Genomic DNA, 19788 nt, shown 5'->3' with positions numbered 1-19788 from the left:
CTTACCATGGCAGTAGATGTTTGAATGATCACTGCTGCCGTAGCCTAAGCTGTATGGGTTATATGCTGCCAGAGATATAACAACCATCCAGCTTTCAAAGTTTCAGGGTGACTTCCATGCCCCCAGACTGTTAGTCAGGTTTGAGAGCAACGTCCTTCAAAGCTTTCATGCCACCAGAGAGATTAAAACCCTACAAAGAATATTGCAAGGGATATAAACCAAAATGCCCATACCTTGGCAATGAAACACATAAAAAAATAAGGAAAATGGAGGGAGGGAGCAGCTACCACAGTAGTGATCATTCAAACCTCATTTGTTATGGTAAGTTTCCTTAAACAACTTTACTGTGTTAATCCAAAGGAATGGCCAAAAACAACTTGCCAAAACCAAATAAATGAACAGAACCTGACTTCTGCAGTGTAAACAAATAAAACCAAAAATTTTATAAAAAACACACAATTGTGCTTTCATCTCCCAAGGAGACTTCATCAGATCCTGAATTCCTTGGTATTTACTAGTTTTGAGGGAAAAATAATGGTGTGCCACGAATTTCTGAGTGGCCCCTTCAATTCCTGATCTTTCTTTTTATTTATTTACAGTGTAAAGTTATGGCTGATGTCATCATGCATTGGCAGCATATTCCGTAACGTCATCATCATGCAGCTTCATGAGGCAGTCTCTGACTGCCTGTCAGACTCAAAGACTGGATACGAGTCAGGCAAAGTACAGGCTGAGGCTGACATTCATAACTCTACAATGTAAGTTCAGGAGGCGCTGTTAATCACTGTCCATGCATTTATTGTGCAGGCTTGGAAGTGGTGTTGTTTAAAACTAAACTTGTTTCAATATTTTTATACAGCTAGTAGTAGTAGTAGTAGTAGTAATAATAGTAGTAGTAAAAGGATCGAGGTGTAGCGATCACTTTGACTGGTTCAGGATGATGTGGTGCAGATTTACCTTCATGTTACTGACGTCACATAGAAAGTAGTAAGACGGTTGCAGTTACCTGGTCAGGCAAAGGAATAATAACCTGTAACCTAATCCACTTCTGCAAAACAGGACATCCGCAGCACTGACTTAACGTGTGGAAGCTGTTTTAAAAGTTAAGATTTTTTTTGTGTCAAAGTAAATGTTAAAAAAATGTTTGATTTTATGTCACTGTAGTATTTCGATGGCTGTGAACCCTTATCTCGAGCGACAAGAATGGACCCACAGGCAATGGGTAACCTGACAGGTACATAAATGCCCATGCCCCATGACCTGAGACAATGATTAGTGATGTGCTGGTTAACTATGATGATCCTGAAGGTTGCGTTTAAAGTTAACAATTGTCCCTGCATTCACATTAGCTGGCTTTCCTACATATACCCACTTCAGTAGAATGCTTTTAATAACCATACACAAGTTTGTTGTGTGTCTCAAAGTAAAACTGTTATTTACTTGTAAGGCAACCAGTATTTGAATTTGTTATATCCATCTAACTATCCACAATAATTTTTCTCATTTTTGAAGCTGGGGTCGAAGTGTCACTTCAACAGTGACAATAATGTACAGTCAGCGTTCCCACTCCCAGCTGGATCTCCCTGCTACGGTTATTCTTCCATACTACCACACACACACACACACACACACACACACACACACACACACACACACACACACACACACACACACACACACACACACACACACACACACACACACACACAAATACATTTTTTGTGTGATTATCACAGGAAAGACACCTGCACAGCCGGGGCACATTGTTTTCCTTTTGGTTGCCTATGACTGACCGTTAATTAGTGAGAATTGTCTTCACCTCATATCCTGAACATTACTAACACTCGAGATCACTGTTTTCTCTAAAACTGTTTTTCTAATGTATTTGAAGACAACAGTGTGTGCAAGGCACACTCAGTGTACCTATACGAGTATTTTTTTTCTGGTCATTTCTCAGAGGAAAATATGGTTCATAGAACTCATAACATCTGAAACCATCCAAAATAAGTATGGTTAACATAGGTGTGTACAGATGTGTTTAGATACATGAATGCTCCTCATATATAACTTTATTATGGTTTTGTGTGTGTGTGTGTGTGTGTGTGTGTGTCTGTGTATGTTGGGGGGCACTTGAAAATTATGTATATCTTTGTAATGTGTATACACGCAACATTCGGATGTGTGTATGAGTGCGTATTTCTATTTTTTTTTTTTTTTTTTTTTTAGTGGTAACCCTAGCTATGTTACATAGCCTAATCATATGATTAAAATGCAGCCTGGCCTTTCACAGTTCCTCAACTAGAAGTTGAACTGGATAGCCAGTAATACAAGGAACCTTACATCACGCTGGAGTTTGGACAACCTTTCTTGCTGGATGGATCCTATGTACTGTTTTTGTTATGGTTACTTATGACTTTGAATTTTAGGATGGAAAATTGGTGTCCTAAAATTGGGCAAAATGTTTCTTAAAATTCCATTTCAGATTAAGAGTTGTCATTTTGTTTTTGCGTTTTTTGAAAATGCAGCAAAGAGTAGATTGTCATTCCCTTGATCCAATCTTTTTGACAGCACTCAGTGTTATTATGTATTTTCACAAAACTCCAGAAATCGTAACTAGCAGGTGATACTAACTCTGTACACCAATAGTGCATTTGCGTAGTTAGTAATTAACAAACATTTCTAAAGCTGGCAATATTCAACAACTGAGGAGTAACTAACATTCATAACTGTCAGTAGGCTGCCTGCTACATTTGATAAAACCTGAGAAACACACTTCCATGTTTTACTGGCTGCTATAATGCTCTGAAAAGAAAATAAGGAATGACCATGCCATGGATAGTAAACTTAGGGAAGACAATACATTTCTTTAGACTGTAAAATGCTCCTGCACATATTACTTTATATAATATACTTCTTCTTCTTCTTATTTTGGATTTTCCCGGTAAGGGGTCTCCACAGCGGATCACCTTGTTCGCTCATGATTGGCAGTGACGTTTTACGGTGTTGAGTTGCCAGCCTGGTGCCCAACCTTCCACAGAAGGCACACACATGCACACACTCATGCCTTGGGGCCAATTTAGAGTGTCCAATCAAGCTACAGCATGTCTTTGGGATGTGAGAGGAAACCGGCGCACCCAGAGGAAACCCATGCGACCACATGGAGGACATGCAGACTCTGCACAGAAGGCACCACAGCTGAGGATTGAACCGGAGAACCTCTTGCTGTGAGGTGACTTTATATGCTATACTAAGCACCTGAAATGGGAAACATCTTGAACCTTGCTCACAACTACCCGTGTCTGTCTTTTTTTTTTTTGCCAAGGTATCACACACATTTTATTCTTCATATGTAAAATGTTTTAGCAGTTGAAATCATGATGTAGATAAATAGCTAATGTCTTCAGTAACATTCTAATTTTAAGACTGAAATAGTTTGCTGAAGTGGAATTTTTTGTAGTATTTTTCCTGTGCCCATGCTGTCCAACCATTAATCCTCTTTTGAATCAGACATTAAACTATCAGATGGGAGCCATCATCTAGGCAAGCATGATGGTGCTTTGTGCTCTCACTGGCATCCTGGTAATGAGAGTAGTTTCACTTTATGGCCTAACCCCTCCCTTGCTGGTAACATGAGCAGTTGCTTCACCACCAGAACTACTTACTATTTTTCTGAGCATACATGCCTTCACCACATGCTCTAAGAAGAGCTACCATCACCATCTTGGACCATCACATCCACATTATCCAAACATCTGCTACCTGTACATGGTGAGCCTCTGATTTCTAGCTAAGGCTCTGTCAATATTGCAGTTGCGTGAGTCAGGGGGACCACTGGCTGTGTTATCAGTTGCACTAAATGCTATTCAAACTCAGGTAGCCTGAAACATAGTAAGAGCCATATACATCTATGTTACCATTGCAGGGTAGAAATTGACTATGAGCATTCTTTCTGTCCCTGGTTGTAAGAGAACCTCACTGGATCATATGAATTACAAGGCAAATAAGTCAAACAATCATTTGTGCCTTGCCATTACCCACCCATGTGATGTGTCTTCCATTGCAGAAGCCCATCTAATCATCAAGCCTCATCTTGAAGAATGTGGGAGTATTACTTTGATTTACATGTAAGCACAGTTTATAACAGAAACAGAGTAAACCATGGATAATCTATCTGTATGTTCTCCAGCAGGTTTTATTTATATTTGGAGGAGATTTAAACCCTTAGTTCTGGTGATTGTGCAGCACAGTGAGAATATGAGCTTCTAGAGGCACAGAAGAACCCAGCACTTAGGATATATGTGAAGGTTTGCATTAGTTTGCATTGGGGGAAAGGTGCTAATAGTCACAGATATGAGCAATGTGATATGGATGTCTGAGAAGAAAGTAAAAGACTGTGGTATGTGGTAAAGACAAAAATGTTAAATAATGTTAAATAATTTCTTAAAATTCAGTATATACTATAAATTATTATTGAAAGTAAGTAGAAATTCAATACATCTGGTGGTTCTCAGGCTAGTTAAGAGGTAAAATATGTTGGAATGTAATTTTGAAGAGAAACTGTTTAATCAGCACTGAGACATTGCAAAATATTCCCATCAAGACAAGCTTTGGAAAACACATAGAAAGTAACAGAGAAGAAGGAAAGAAGTAGGCAGAAAGAGAAGAGAATGACTAGTAAATAGGTACAGGATGAAAGTGGTTTAAAAGTTTGTTTTTTTCTAAGTGATGATTGCTGGAGTACAGTTGTGAATACTTGGGTCTATATAATGTAGTTATATACAGGATGCATGGTAGATTGTACACCTGTTCAGGGCACATGTAATGTCTTTTAAAGTACAATTTAAAAAAGGGATGACTGTTTAACTTCTATTTTGAAGGGAAACAAGAAGGAAGTGATGATCACCTGAGAAGTGGAAAATGGAGACCTGCAGCAGGAAAGTGTATCATGAAAGGCACAAATGTTAAAGAGCTAAATAAAGGTATTACAGACTGAGGGCCACAGGCCAGCAAACCTCATAAGGACAGGGCTCAGTAGGAGGGTGAGCATTTGGGAATTTGGGAAGGTAATTGTCCATGCTTCCTAGAGGGAGCAGGGCAGCTGCTTTTGGCACGCAGATGCCTTCTCTGCAGTTAAAGTTAATAACTGCATTCAAGTGATAATTTTTTATTCCTATCCCCATTAGATCTCACATTCATGACTGAACAGAAGGAAGCATTAGAAGTGGAAAATCTTGCATACAGCCTGCAAATGAAAAAAAAAATCATTACCCAATATCACAATACCATACCATTTCCAGGAATTTTCAAGCCCTAGAGGAAAGCAACTAATATAATTATATGACTCAGTGAATAAACAATAATGTAGAATAAGTTACCAAAAATGAAGATAGTGCTTCATTTATTAAAAGCCCTAGACAAGGTTTAGCTAAAATACAAATACTTTGTCCTCTTGTTGGCACTGTACTGTAGGAAATATATGTTGAAATCCGAAATGGTGCACACTGTCAGCTTGTTAGTTCTTTCGGGGACGAAGGCAGGAAAGCAGTCTAAATGTTCTTGGTATCATGTTTTAAACAGAAAATTCTACAGAGGACAGGAGCAGAATGTGTAAACAGACTGCAGGAACACTATTAGTATATATAACTCATATGGCATTTGTACACTAGGGAAATAACCTGAAGCTTTCATAGGCTTGTGTTTTCTCTATGACATTATTAAAAAAGTGTACTGCAGGATTACTAAAGTAATATGAGCGAAGTGTAATTCTGCTGAATGACAATTATATGTGAACAAATGGCATAGCTGTTTATCTGCCCTGGCACAGCTTTAATAGATTTATTACATACGGTTATTACTTTCGTTTTTTTAAATACGTATTTATAAGAAGACAACTGCTCATACTATTTTCAGGGACTTTATATCCACATCCATGTCACAACATCTTTTTTTCTTGTTGTCTATGTATATCATATTCAGATTCAGAGCAACAAGTATTGGTAGTCCAACCAATTTCTTATCGGAGTGGCTTCAAACTGCATCCTCAAATGAGTCTGCTAAAAGCACAAACACGGGCAGCATATGTTTGCAAGATGTACTATTCCTTTTCCTGTTCTAGCTATGTTTTGCCCACTAATTTCTCTAGCATGTCTCTCAGTGGGTATGAGTTCACCCACATCTTCACTAGTTGTCCTCTACAATGCCAACAACTGTCTCTGTGGCAGAAGCTGTAAACATCTGTTCTTCAGAGACTAAGAGGCTCAAATGTGTCTTCCAGTGTGTTATTGCACCTGTTCCCATATTGGGATTCCTTTAATAACAGGTAGAAGTACTATCACTGAAACAAAGCTAACTGCAAGTCACACGGCAGACATGACACAAATATACTAAAGCAGAAACAGTGCCAGAAAGGCAGGTCATGGAAACAGTTAAATAAGTAACAAATAGAATGGTTGTAGTGTTCAGCAACTACACCCCACCATATGATCAATCTTAGTCTGCAGACACCTGTGCTACTACCTTATCTGCAGATATACTCCCAAAGATGTGACCTTTTTAAATGATTTTAAGAGATGGGCATGCTCTGTAAAATGTCAATGACTATGATGCCTCACATAAATGATATAAAATTCATATTTTTGCACAACTAGTCTCCCTACCCAACCCATTACTGATCTTATCAATATGATATCCACTTTGTAGCAATAAGGATGGGGTTTGGTGTTGCCATGAGCTCAGTCACTGGCTAGAGCTCCTCTCACTTATGTGCCCAGTTCGGAGTAAGTAGTACAGAATGACTGTGCTCTGCACTCGAAAATCATCCAGTAAAAAACAGTCAGCAGCAAGTAACTAAGGCAAATGCAAGACTGTGTCATTTATCAACATTAATGGATAAGGAATTTGTTTTTGCCGCCCGTGGATAAGGCTAACTGGGAACTGTGTTGTCTTGTGCAGTAAGATGTGAAAGCACATGACCAGATTTTACACACACATACTCCACTAATGGACTTTTGTTTCACACTGAAGTTGATTCATCTGTCTACTTTACTTTATAGAATGTTTATATTGGGAATTATTCATCCAATATTTGGCCAGATGGATGTGATCTATGACTTCCTACCAAAAAAAAAAAAAAAAAATAATGAAAGACCATTAAAATGAATGAACTGAATCAAAATTCAGTTGCAATAATGTCAGTAAAAAGTGTAGTTCACAGGGATCCCCTACCCTTATAACAAATATAATAAACTGTAGGACAGCTTGACTGCAAAGTAAGTTAAACCCACTTGCAGGAAGCATCCCATTTGGCAGAGTGCAGTTTGTCAGCAGAATATCTGAATCCTGGCAGTTTACTGCATATGATATGAATTGTTAATCAGTTTTGCTGTTATGGGCTGGCTTTGAGTCTGCTGTCATTTGTATAATGTGTCTGTCTGACCAGGCCACTTAGGTAGGCCATGCTCCTAGTCAACCCTAAAAGGAGACATTTTTGATAAAGAGGCATACCTGCGTAACAAATAAATAGATGAAAAAAAGCATGTAAATAAATAGCTGAAATAATGTCAAATGCCTATCGACAGTACATCAAAGAGGGGAAGTGATGGAAACCTTATCATGGGTCAGTTATTTGGCTCAGTAAGCCATCATTTGGTGACAGTCTTCATAGCAATTATAGAAGCATGTGCCCTCATAGGGGAAGTATTTTGGTCCTTTCTATGCATGGAGATTGCTTGTTTTTCTGCAATAATGGAGTTAAGGCCATCAAATATGTCCTTACAGCTGGGATGCGATTTGGAATGACCCCCACCATGAGGTCAAGTCCAGTGAGGGGAGGGTTGGATGGTCAGCAGGCATGGGGGAAATAGAGTACAGAAAAAATATTTTTTAAGTTGCCTCCTGTCCAGTCCTGGAGGTGCCTAGTACAAAGACTTTCTGAATATGTTCTGCAGGGTCCTTGTCAAAACGTTGAAAGTACAGCTACTCGAACTGCACTTTGATGAACTGACTTTAGCAAAAGTGCATAGCATGGAATATGCACTTTCATTAAAACAAAGTAAAAAAAACGAAAAACATGCAGTTTGCATGTTTTGTTAGTTGTACATCAACATATTCTGTTGATGTACAACTAACAAATCTTTTGTGGAGATCGCGGTACAGTGGGGATAATCTCGGAGTTATAATATTAAAGTAGGGGGTGTGGGGGTGCAGGGGGGCTTGCCTCCCTGCATAGTAGTGTTTACATTTTTTTTGTGTGTATTTTTTAATTTTGTTTTGTTTACTTTAGCGAAAGTGCATGTTCGATGTTATGCACTTTCGCCAAAGTGGATTTGTGAAAGTGCAGTTCGATTTACTGCACTTTTGATGTTTTAACATAGATCCATTCTGCACGGGTTTACAGCTAGTTTCCACCTGGACTGCTTTTCTCATATCTATATAGTAACGCTAAGAGTTTATTTTCTGTATAAGCACATCAGCAAATGTTCTTGGCAAGCATATGTAAAATCAAACTTCTTATTCTATTTTCAGCCTTTATGTGCAGTGTAAATACCGTATTCATATCATAATATTTTAATGCTAACACGTATTTAACTAGTTTTTCTAAAAAAATATTTCAAAACTATTTTCATTTTCATAACTCCATTCCAGAGCAACATCTTGCTCAAGCAATTTCTTTAGAACACAGCCATCGCAGACATATTACTCACAGAAACTGTAAGATGTGTAATGTCTAGATACCTCTGTAATATATGCTTTTCTTCTATGTTTCTTCTATCTTTAACATTTGCATAATTCATCAGCCATTTTCTATATCAGGTTTGAATCCATCTGATGTTAAAGTGTGAGCCAATAATTACAGACTTCTCATTCTTATTTTATACCTTCTCTTATTTAACCTGAAATAATTTTGCCCAAACCTACTTAAGAGAAGAGCCAATCTCTTGCCCTGATCTTTTTCTGACTGATTCCACGTTAAAAGTCATAGCTGTAAACCACTTAGTGGAAGAAACCTTTGCAAAGCCTAATATAATGGGAGGAGAGGTCTCAAATGTCCAAAAAACAGGGACAGATTTTAAATTTTGCTCTTATAAACCTAGAACGTTGCTGGAATAACAGGGTTTGTGTTAATATGTATTTTCTTAAGTTTGAAACTTAAATGTATGTCATTATTTAGTGACTTCAGTCCACAGTGATTTGCCAAAAAAAAATACAAATTTTTATGAGGTACAGACAAAAATTTGAAGCAAAGACATTCTGTGAAAATTTGTACAGATGTGTGTTAGTAGTTCACCTACCATGTTTGCAACAGATTCTATACCTACAGTTACCTCAGTTATCTGTGCAATGGCTCTGCATCTTTTGTAATGACAAACACCAAATGATAGTCTAAAGAAATCTATACATTCTTAATGCATACCTCTTAACAATCCAGAATTTTAGATAATGCCCACATTTGTGTATCATATTTTTGGTCTGTTCCCCATAAAACTTGTGGTCTTCTGGAACATTACTGAGGTTTTAAGTCATTAAACAATATGGGACATTTGGTTTCAGACTTCATACCATTCAGAAAATGCAAGCTAATGCAAAACCTGTTTTCTATCAAACTTCTAAATTTATAGAAAATACTTAAAATCCATCCTAGATTTTGGCTTTTGTCCAGAATTCCTATGCTAAGAGGTTGACTAGTATGCCCTAATAGTATATTAAAGGTGGATAGTTTGAAAAGTATAAAAGCCTCGTCCAAAAGCGGTTTCCAGTGCTTGCATATAAGCAAATCTCTCCAGTTTAAAATCCTCTATAGGAAACACTCTCAACAGTCTCCCACTATTCACAGCTGTTCAAAGAGCTGCCAGTTTGTGCAGAGGGTAGTACCACTGCAGGTCATCTAATAGTATACTGCTAAACACTCTCATATTGACCTTTAAGTGACTCTCCCTTACTCCTTCCCATCTAGACATTGTGTTTCTTTGCCTTACATAACATAGGCTACTTTCAGACCTGCTGAATCTAGTCTGTTTGGTATCACTGTGCTGTTAGTCCAGCTACCTTACATTAAGAGGGCCTCCCTGCACCCTTGATTCAGAAGTGTGTAGCTTAGGACCCATCCGAATTGGAGACTGCTGGAGAAAGGCTCAGTTTGGAGCTTTCCTATTTGTAGTTGTGTTAAAACCATTTAAAAATGCCTGTATAGAAGCCTCGTGTTTGTGCGGGTTTGTACTCAGTTTACTGGAGCTGCTCAACATTTGGCAACTTTAGCCAGAAGTCTGGAGAGCATCTACACTGAAATCCAAGGCATCCACTGAAAAAAAATGAAAAATAAGTGTATTTTAAGCCAGCACTGCACTTTGTTAACTGTATTTAATCAAATTGCTGCTTCATTTTTGCTGTTTGTGACTAAGTCCAGCAACCCCACTGCCTTCACAAATACCACATTTGGAAGAATCCTGCCACAATGGATGGGCAGTTTCACATCATTTCCCCTGACAGCTTGATTGATATGGGCATCCTGAGGCAATGTAGCACTTTGTTAGCACATGCTTCACCTCTCATGCAGACCTCCCCTCTCACACAAAATAAAGTCACGACACATAAACTCACATACATGGAGGTACTCACTAAAAGCCCACCAAACTCCCAAATGCACACCACCCACATTCACCACTAAGCATACAGAAACCACTACACATTATCAATACACATCCACATCTCAATAAATAAGCCCCTAAGCCAAAACACATCAAACGTCTTGGTCATAGGTGACTTCCATAGTAAGACACACAAATGTCCCCCTCACCAGAACGGACAAGAAGAACATCATGGTCAGCTGCCTCTCAGGTGTCAAAATCCAACAAATCAAGTATGCACCACTCAAGTCACTCAAAAACAACTACCGTTATGACTCTGTTGTAGTCCATGCTGGGTTGAATAACTTGAGACTCTCTGGACTATATGATGAGAGACATGATGGAACTCTCTGATTATGTGTCCCAGACAGGTATCCTACAATCACCCAGGATGATGCCACAATATAAACAAAAATATTTGACTTCAACAATTGGCTCAGCTTCTAGTGTCAGTCCAGGGGGATCCAGTATCTGTCAGCCTGAGAGGATATGGTAGACAGACCTCGCTGTTTTGCTAGAGGTGGTCTGCACTTGTCCCTACTAGGCTTTTGGATACTGGCAAAGGTCCTTGCCTCCCCATAGTGCCTTTTTTAGGCAATGTCAAAATAACAAATGTTCCAATGTAACAAAATCTAAACTCAGGGTTGTGCTGCTTAACATACCTCTCAACCTCTTAGAGCAAGAAATCTAGGCAAAGCCACAAATAATGGGGGACAAAGACCCAAAAATAGGGACACTTTTTAAATCTTGCTCTTAGAAATTTAGAAAGTTGATAGAATAAATTGTTCTATATTAATAAGAATTTCCTGAAGGATACGAAGTCTGAAACTTAATTGAATGCCATTATTCTCTGACTGCAGTCCTCAATCATTCACTAGTGATTTTCCAGAAAACCAAATTTTATGAAAAATATTCCAAAAACATGAGACAAAAATCTGGACATTCTGTGAAAATCAGGACAGTTGAGAGGCATGCTGCTTAATGCAAGGAGATTAAACACGAAATTGCACTCCCTGGAAGCACTTCTCTCCTTGGAGGATACTGACTTCTGAGCAATCACCAAGACATGGTTCAGGGCTGCTGAGAGCACAACAGCTGCACAAGGCTTCAATGTCTTTCACACATTCAGACTTCAAAATGAGTTTGAAGGAGCCAAAGGTGGGGGTTTATCCATATTTATTAAAACCAAATAAACTTTGAGACTGGTCAAACAACATGCCTCTCTCGAACTTCTCCATGTCATTAACTATTGGGAAAGTACTATACCACATAATTGCTAGATATAGATCCCCCACCATGAACCAGGATAAGCACATCACCTACCTTTATTTACTCGAATCCCTCACCATACAGCCCAACACCTTAGTCATGGGAGATTTCAACTATCCTTTTGTAGACTGGGGGACACGCACACATGCAAAAACATGCTCACCCAGAGGTTTCTGGACTTTGTTAACAGAAATGCTCAGGAAAAGATAGTCTGCACACCACCTAGGGGCTCTAGTGTTCTGGACATAGTACTCAGAAACATGGGGGGGTGACTATACTTCCACATAAGTGACACCCTCTCTGGTTGGGTCAGACCACAAATCTGTCTCATTTGAAGTAACTACTGGAACTGACACTCTCACTGGAACAACAATGATAAAAAACATCAACAAAGCTAACTACAGAATTCTAAGAGATGGTATAAAGAGCTTCATACCAACCACAATTGTAGACACCAATGATCACTATGCGGAAGTGTATGCAAATGCCCTGTACAAACACTTAAGCAACTGCATAAACTCTGCTGTACCTGACTGGATAAAAAAACAGGTCTTCCCATAAAAATAAGCCACTGCGATGGATTTCAAGTAGAAACTGGTTATATAATTGGCTAAGTTTCTGGTGTCATTCAAAGGGGATCCAGTGTCTGTCAGCCTGGGATGACATGCTTGACAAGCTGCATTGGTTTGCAAGAGACGACTTGCACCTGTCACTCCTAGGCTTTTGAATACTGGCCAAGGCTCTTGCTGCCCCATAGTGCCTTTTTTAGGCAAGGATCAAAAGTCAAACCCACCTCCATAAACAGTACAATTAACAAAAAACTGAGGGTTATGCTACTCAGTGCGAGGAGTTTAAATTTCAAAATGCATACGCTTGAAGCACTCCTCGGTATGGAGAACGTCGACATCTGTGCAGTAACTGAAACCTTGTTCAAGGCTTCAGAGAGCACCCCAGCACTACCGGGCTACAACTCATACCACATGTTTCGGCCACAGAACACGGACCGAAACACAAAAGGAGGGGGTGTATCCATATTCATCAAGGATACCTACACCTCCAGGTTAGTGGCACAGCATGATACCTCTGAGATCTTCCATGTGCAACTAACATCGGGCAAATATGCTATGCAAATTATGGCCTGCTACAGATCACCCTCCATGACCCAGGACCACCACTCCACCTTTCTGGAGACACTGGAAAACATGAAGGTCCTACCGAATACCCTGATATCGGGCGATTTCAATTACCCTACCATTCACTGGGAAAACTACTCGAGTACAAATTCCCAGGCCCAGTGCTTCCTGGAATTCATCAACTCAAATGCCCTGGATCAGCTGGTAAACTCCCCTACCAGAGGTGAAAACATATTGGACCTGGTCATCACCAACATGGGCGACAGGTGTTCCACACCGGAGGTCAACCCGTCACTGGTTAGATCAGGCCACAAACTAATCACTCTAGATGTCCACACCCCCCACCACCCCCAACTAAGGAAACCACAGTAAAAAACTTTTCTAATGCAAACTTCACCTTACCTAAGACAGAGGTGGTAAGTTTCACAGCCCCTACGCTAAAAGATAACACTGCCCAAGATGCAGAAACCTTTACAAATGCACTCTATGAGCACCTACAAGGATGCATGGATCGTGCCATCCCTAGCAAAACCAAGACTCACTCCTCTAAGAGAAGGAAACCAGTTTAATGGACCCCTGCAATAAACAGGCTATACAACAGAAGGAGGAAACTAGTACAGAAAAAAAGCAAATCCCAAGAAGGAAAGACATCCCTGAGCAGTATCAGTAAGAAACTAAGGTCCTCATGAAATAATATAAGGCTAACTTTGAAAGAAAAATAGCCAAGGATTCAAAAGATAACCACAAAGCCTTCTTTAGCTATGTTAAGAATCTAAGTGGCAACTCACAGATATGCAGTGAACTAGTGCAAAATAGCAGAAAATATACTGAACCTACTGATATTGCCAACATCCTGGTAGATAGATTCAGTGCAAACTTCACCCCCCTCACCTCCAAAAGGGCCCACAACAATATCGGAAATGTGTAGTGTCCCAAAAATCACAGATGCACAGGTGAAAACAGCCCTTTCAAAAGCCAAAAACACAGCATCAGTGGGACCAGATGGTGTCCCATGCTGTGTCTTGCACGAACTACAGAACAAACTAACCCCCCACCTAAACACACTGTTCAACCTCAGCCTCTCCACAGGCTATGTACCCATAGAGTGGCACACAGCAACAGTTATTCCTCTCTACAAAGGAGGGGCCACAATTGACCCTGGTAACTATCGTCTCATAAGCCTGACTAGCCTGGTCTGCAAGGCTATGAAGCACATCATCATGGAACTCATTAACAAAGACATTGGGAACCTCCAAACACTTGACACAACCCAGTTCGGCTTTGTTAAGGGCAGATCATGCCTACTAAATCTGGTTGACTTCTTCAAGACAGTCACCAAGGCCAAAGACAAGGGAAAGGTGGTTCATACAGCCTACCTTGACCTCGCCAAGGCTTTTGACACCATTCCCCACTCGGGTATTACAGAAAAACTCACCAGCCTGAACATAAACCCCTACATCAAGAGATGGGTTGCCAACTGGCTTACAGACAACTCACATGGTAGGAATAGCTGGCTCCAGGTCCGACTCTAAACCAGTCACAAGTGGTATCCCACAAGGCTTGGTCCTGGGACCCCTACTGTTCAGCATATACTTCTCAGAAGTACAGGCAAATACAGGAGGACTATGGCTTACCAAGTTCACCAAAGACTACAAACTGGGAGCCATAATTGACTCTCCAGCTGACACGGACATCCTCCAAAAGGGCCTTACTGAGACCGTTAAAGTCATGGCTTCAAGCTAAATGCCAAAAAATGCATAGTCATCCCATTTGGGAAAAACAAAACACCCACGAATTACCACACAGGTGGCAGCCCCCTTAATACAGAAGAAGGAATAAGAGATCTGGGGACCCAGGTAGATAGTAATTTCTCCTTTGACAATCATATTGCCAAAGTAGTTAGGAAATCCTTCTGTGTAGCCCGTCTAAACACTAAAGGGTTCACATCTAGAAATAAAGAGGTTATAGTGCCCCTCTACCCGTCACTCATTAGACCCATCATAGAGTACAATGCCCCATTTGGGATGTACCTCACAAGACACGTCCAACAGCTTGAAAGGCCACAAAAGTACCCCACCAAGAGGATTACTGGCCTCAAACATACGTCCTATGCTGCCCGACTGAAAAAACTCTGGCTGTGCTCAGTGGCATTTCGCTTACTCAGAGGTGATCTCTGCCTGACTTAGAAAGCCATGTCCAACTCAAAATTGATGGACATGCTCCACTTAAAGAAATCCAAGTCACTGCGAGCCACACGCTCTAGTGAGCTAAACCTCACCACAGCAATAAATAGAACATGCTGGAGGGATAGATTCCTGTCACAGAGACTCCCCATGTTTTGGAACACAATTCCAAATTACATCAGGCAGATCCCTTCACTAACACTCTTCAAGAGAAACCTTGATGAGTGGATGGGTAACAGAAAATACACCCCTGGGATCACTTCATTGGCTCTGCTTGACAAAGGATCAGTTAATTAATCAATGGGGTGGCAAAAGCCAACACACTCTGTCTAGGCTTATAAATGCCCTCGGGCAGATAGCCTAGTACCTACCTATGAACCTATGAACCTATAACAAGAGGAAGAAACTGTTGTCCAAAAGCAAGAGGGATATCACTCTGCAGAGGAAGAGTTCCCTACTAAGTCTAACAGGAAAATCAGAAATCTTGCAAAGTCTTCTAAAGCAAATTATGAAACTAAAATCACATCCATAGCCAAGGATAATCATAAGGCATTCTTTACCTGTATCCAAAGTCTAAAAGGGAATGCCCAGCTATGTGCTGAACTTATTGTAGATGGGATCACTCACACTAAACTGGAATATATCATCAACCTGTTAGAAGACAATTTAGTGCAAACCTCAACCCCCTATCCATACCTATCATATCCCAAAGCATACCTGACACCAGTCCTCTGCCTACTATCTCTGGATAACTGGCCATCTTTGCACTCGCCAAAAACATGGCCTGAATGGGATCAGATAATATCGCAGGTTGTTTACTAAACAATTTAAAACAAGACATAGTAGACCCACTTGGCATTCTCTTTAATCATAGGTTGAAAACTGGCTATGTCCCTGTGGAATAAAGAACAGCAGCAGTAAACCCCCTGCACAAAGGGGGCCATCAGGGGCCATCAACTGAACCTGGGAACTAGAGACCAATAAGTCTAACCAGCCTCATCTGCAAGGCCATGAAAAGAATTATCATGGCCTTTATCAATAAGGACATAGGCAACCTCCAAACGCTGGACCCAACCCAGTTTGTCTTTGTTAATTATAGGTCATGCTTATCGAACCTGGTAGACTTCTTTGAGAATGTCACTAAAGCCATGGACGAAGATATGACAATGCACACAATCTGTCCTGACCTTGCCAAGACTTTTTTTAAACAATTTCTCACTCTGGCATCATTGAAAAACTCTGTCAGCTAGGAATTAAGCCTTACATTACCAGATGAGCAGTCAACTGGCTCACTGACAGCACACACTCTGTCAAAATTGGTAGACCTGTCACCAGTGGAGTACCACAGGGGGTCTGTGCTGGGCCCTTTACTGTTTGACATCTATTTCTCAGAAGTCCAGGTCAAAGTAAATGGCCTTTGGCTCACCAAGTTTGCTGATTAATGCAAACTGGGAGCAACCATTGGGTCTCCCAAGGATGTCAACATATTATGAGAAAGGCTAACACAAACAAATGATTGGTATCAAAACAATAGTCTAAAAATAATGTAAAAAAATGCATTGTTATTCCCTTTTGCAAAACGTTAATTCCTTAGAAATTAACACAGAATAACCACGAAACTGGAACCACACCAACGTATTTTAATTTAGTGCTTTCGTCTTGACAATGCAAAAGACTTAATCAGAATAAAACATAATTTGAACAGCCACCTTATATACCATTCAGAAACACCTGATTGGACAACTTCATACTTTCATTCCACTTTAAAGATATAGTACAGTAAAGCCCTGCATGAGATTATCTATACAAAAAGTTAAAAATACATAACATATAAACAAATATAAACATGTTTTGCTTTTCTTTATGGTTTTGTACAAAATACCATGCTACAAATTAAGGAATGTGTTCAACTAGAAAAACATTTTCTAAAATATATACTGTATGTTACCACATAAGAAACTGCAATGGTTTAATATTCAGAACTGGCTTTTAGTTTTAACACACTCTGAATGGAACATTGGTCATTCAGTCCAGGAGGGGTAACTGCATTTAGTTTAAGCTGCCATTGCACTTCCCTGAACTCCAAAAATTCATTATATGACCCCCCCACTCTGTCCCAAATCTACGTGGTCAATCACCACGAATATGAAAGTATGCTGTGGAAAAATAATCACATGTTTTACCAGAGCGTTGTTCCTGTCCATCCTTCTAATACTATAAACATGTTGATAAATCCTAGTACAGAACTGTTTGAGAGTTTTTCCCACATAATATGCAGGACATTGTTGGCAAGATGCTAAATATACCACACCCTGTGCTTTGCAACTATATTTCTTATTAAGTTTTATGGACCCATAATTATGGACATTAACTGAGTTACATTCTAAAATGTATCAACATCGAGTACAGGATCAACACTTAATCATCTTACCCTCTCAATTAGTTGTCCCTTCACTTTCCACCATGTTTTTTATACACACATCCTTCTGGTACACTATTTGTGGTCTCTCCCCCACAACTTTAATATATTGGGGGTCCACCGAGAAAATTACCCAGTTTTTTTTCTCAATTATATGTCTTCAATAACAAATAACTTCAGCAAAGGATAGGGGAATAGAATGCAAACCTGAATGCACATGGGATGAAACTGAGCAGAGAAAAGACAGTTGTAATGGTAGAAAATGGGGGAAATCAGAAGAAGCTGAGAAATGGGAGCCAACTGGCACAGAGTATCAGCTGTAGTGTATAACAGAAGAATGCCAAAGAAGCTGAAATGTAAGGTGTACAAAGCAGTGGTGACGGCAGTACTACTGTATGGCACAGAAACCTGGGCAGTAAAGGCAGAGCAGTTGAGGAAGCTAGACTTAATGGAAGTGCCTGAGATGGGTGGTAGGATGCACACTGTGGGACAGATGAAGAAATTAGGTCATCAGAACAGAAGCCAAAGTAGTGTAAATTGCAGAGAAGGTCAAAGAGAACATATTATGGTGGTTTAGGTACATATGCAGAAAAGAGGTAGACAATCTGGTGAAGAGGATTTGGTCCAGACATAAAGAAAAAGGTGAAACCAGGGTGTCCAGCAAAAAGGTGGATGTTTTTTGTGAGATAAAACCTGTGACAGTCAGGCATGAGTGTTGAAGGAAGTAGGAGAATGGCATTGAATTGAGAAAGACCCCTTGACCCCATGCAGATTATGAGGACAAGCGGGCTGATGATGATGATAATTTAAAAAAGAAACTTTCAATTGTTTGGGCCACATATTGCATAATGCTCTGCTTTAATCACTATATTCATATCTTGCAGATCAATACAAATAATAATCCTGCCTTGTTTCAAAACTGTAACCATGCTATTCGCATTCTCATATTTCAGTTATTGCATTTTCACTTTTCTGTAAATTGGTCCTTCTAGCACAGAGTCTGCAAAATCAATAAAAAGAAGGATAATGCTCCCTCTCCTTTTATAGTCACACCTAACATACGCAACTTGTATTTTATATGTGACATATGGAAAACCATAACATTTTGTTGCATCCAAACTTATCACAGATGCAACCCATGAAAATTATGACCATTTTAAAAGTTGTTTTTCTCCACTTTCCCCTAGATTATAGACAAGATTGTACACATACATTCATACATTAAGGAATGGGAGGGGGTGTAGGGTATACCTACCACTACACTCATGAGAGAATTTGTTTTTAACAGAGAAAAATAAAAAAAAATCATTGTTTTGAGTAATTGCAAGCCAAGGATTTTTGAATTAATAATTATTTATAGTACATTCTCACTCTGTTTCTCACTTCAAACTTTTCTTTGGGATCACATTTTATCTTCCATACATCTATATCCTCAGTTAATGGTGTATTACCTTTGCTTTTGTAGTTTAATTTGCTCTAATATATTCACAGCACTTGATAACATTACCTCTGTTTCTATTAAAATCACGACTCTTCATTGAAAAATTCCTCTTCCACAAACTGTTTATTCTCATATTAATGAACTATGCATTTCAGCAAATTTATTCTCTGGCATGACTATAATTCAGTAATATAAGCACCTATTTTCCACCATTGTCTCTATAATACCTTGCGCCTTTGTGAAAAAATCAGTTGTTGAATTCATGTCAATTTCTTTCTGGACTCACAAAAATATAGAACTTTTCTATAGCTGCTGCTGTTGTTTTGTCTTTATCATCTCCAAGAAAAGTAAAAGAGTTAAGTGCCCTCAAGACTTGTTCCCAGCAGCATGCAGAAATGAGGTACGATTGTATATGTCAGGCTTTTCAGTTATTTCACTCATGGTGAGAAATAAATCAAATTTTGGTTCCTGTTAAATGTTTGATTAATGTGATTCTCTTACACAGTCATAATCACACAACTGAAACTCCATAAAGTAAGCAACATTTAGGAGTATAAATTCATAACAAAATGTACTTTTGTAGTGAGGAATCCCCCAGGAACCACAATGTATAAAGCTGCAACCCTACACCTCCACTACTTATATATACTAACTCCACTGATACATCCTCATTTGGGAAGGGGAAATCTAGTCTTAGTAGCAATCCATCTTTCTAAGGAAA

Source organism: Protopterus annectens, chromosome 7.part0, assembly GCF_019279795.1.
Source record: "Protopterus annectens isolate FY-2018-M chromosome 7.part0, PAN1.0, whole genome shotgun sequence".
In the NCBI taxonomy this organism is placed as follows: Eukaryota; Metazoa; Chordata; order Ceratodontiformes; family Protopteridae; genus Protopterus; species Protopterus annectens.
Note: the sequence above shows the minus strand (reverse complement) of the source record.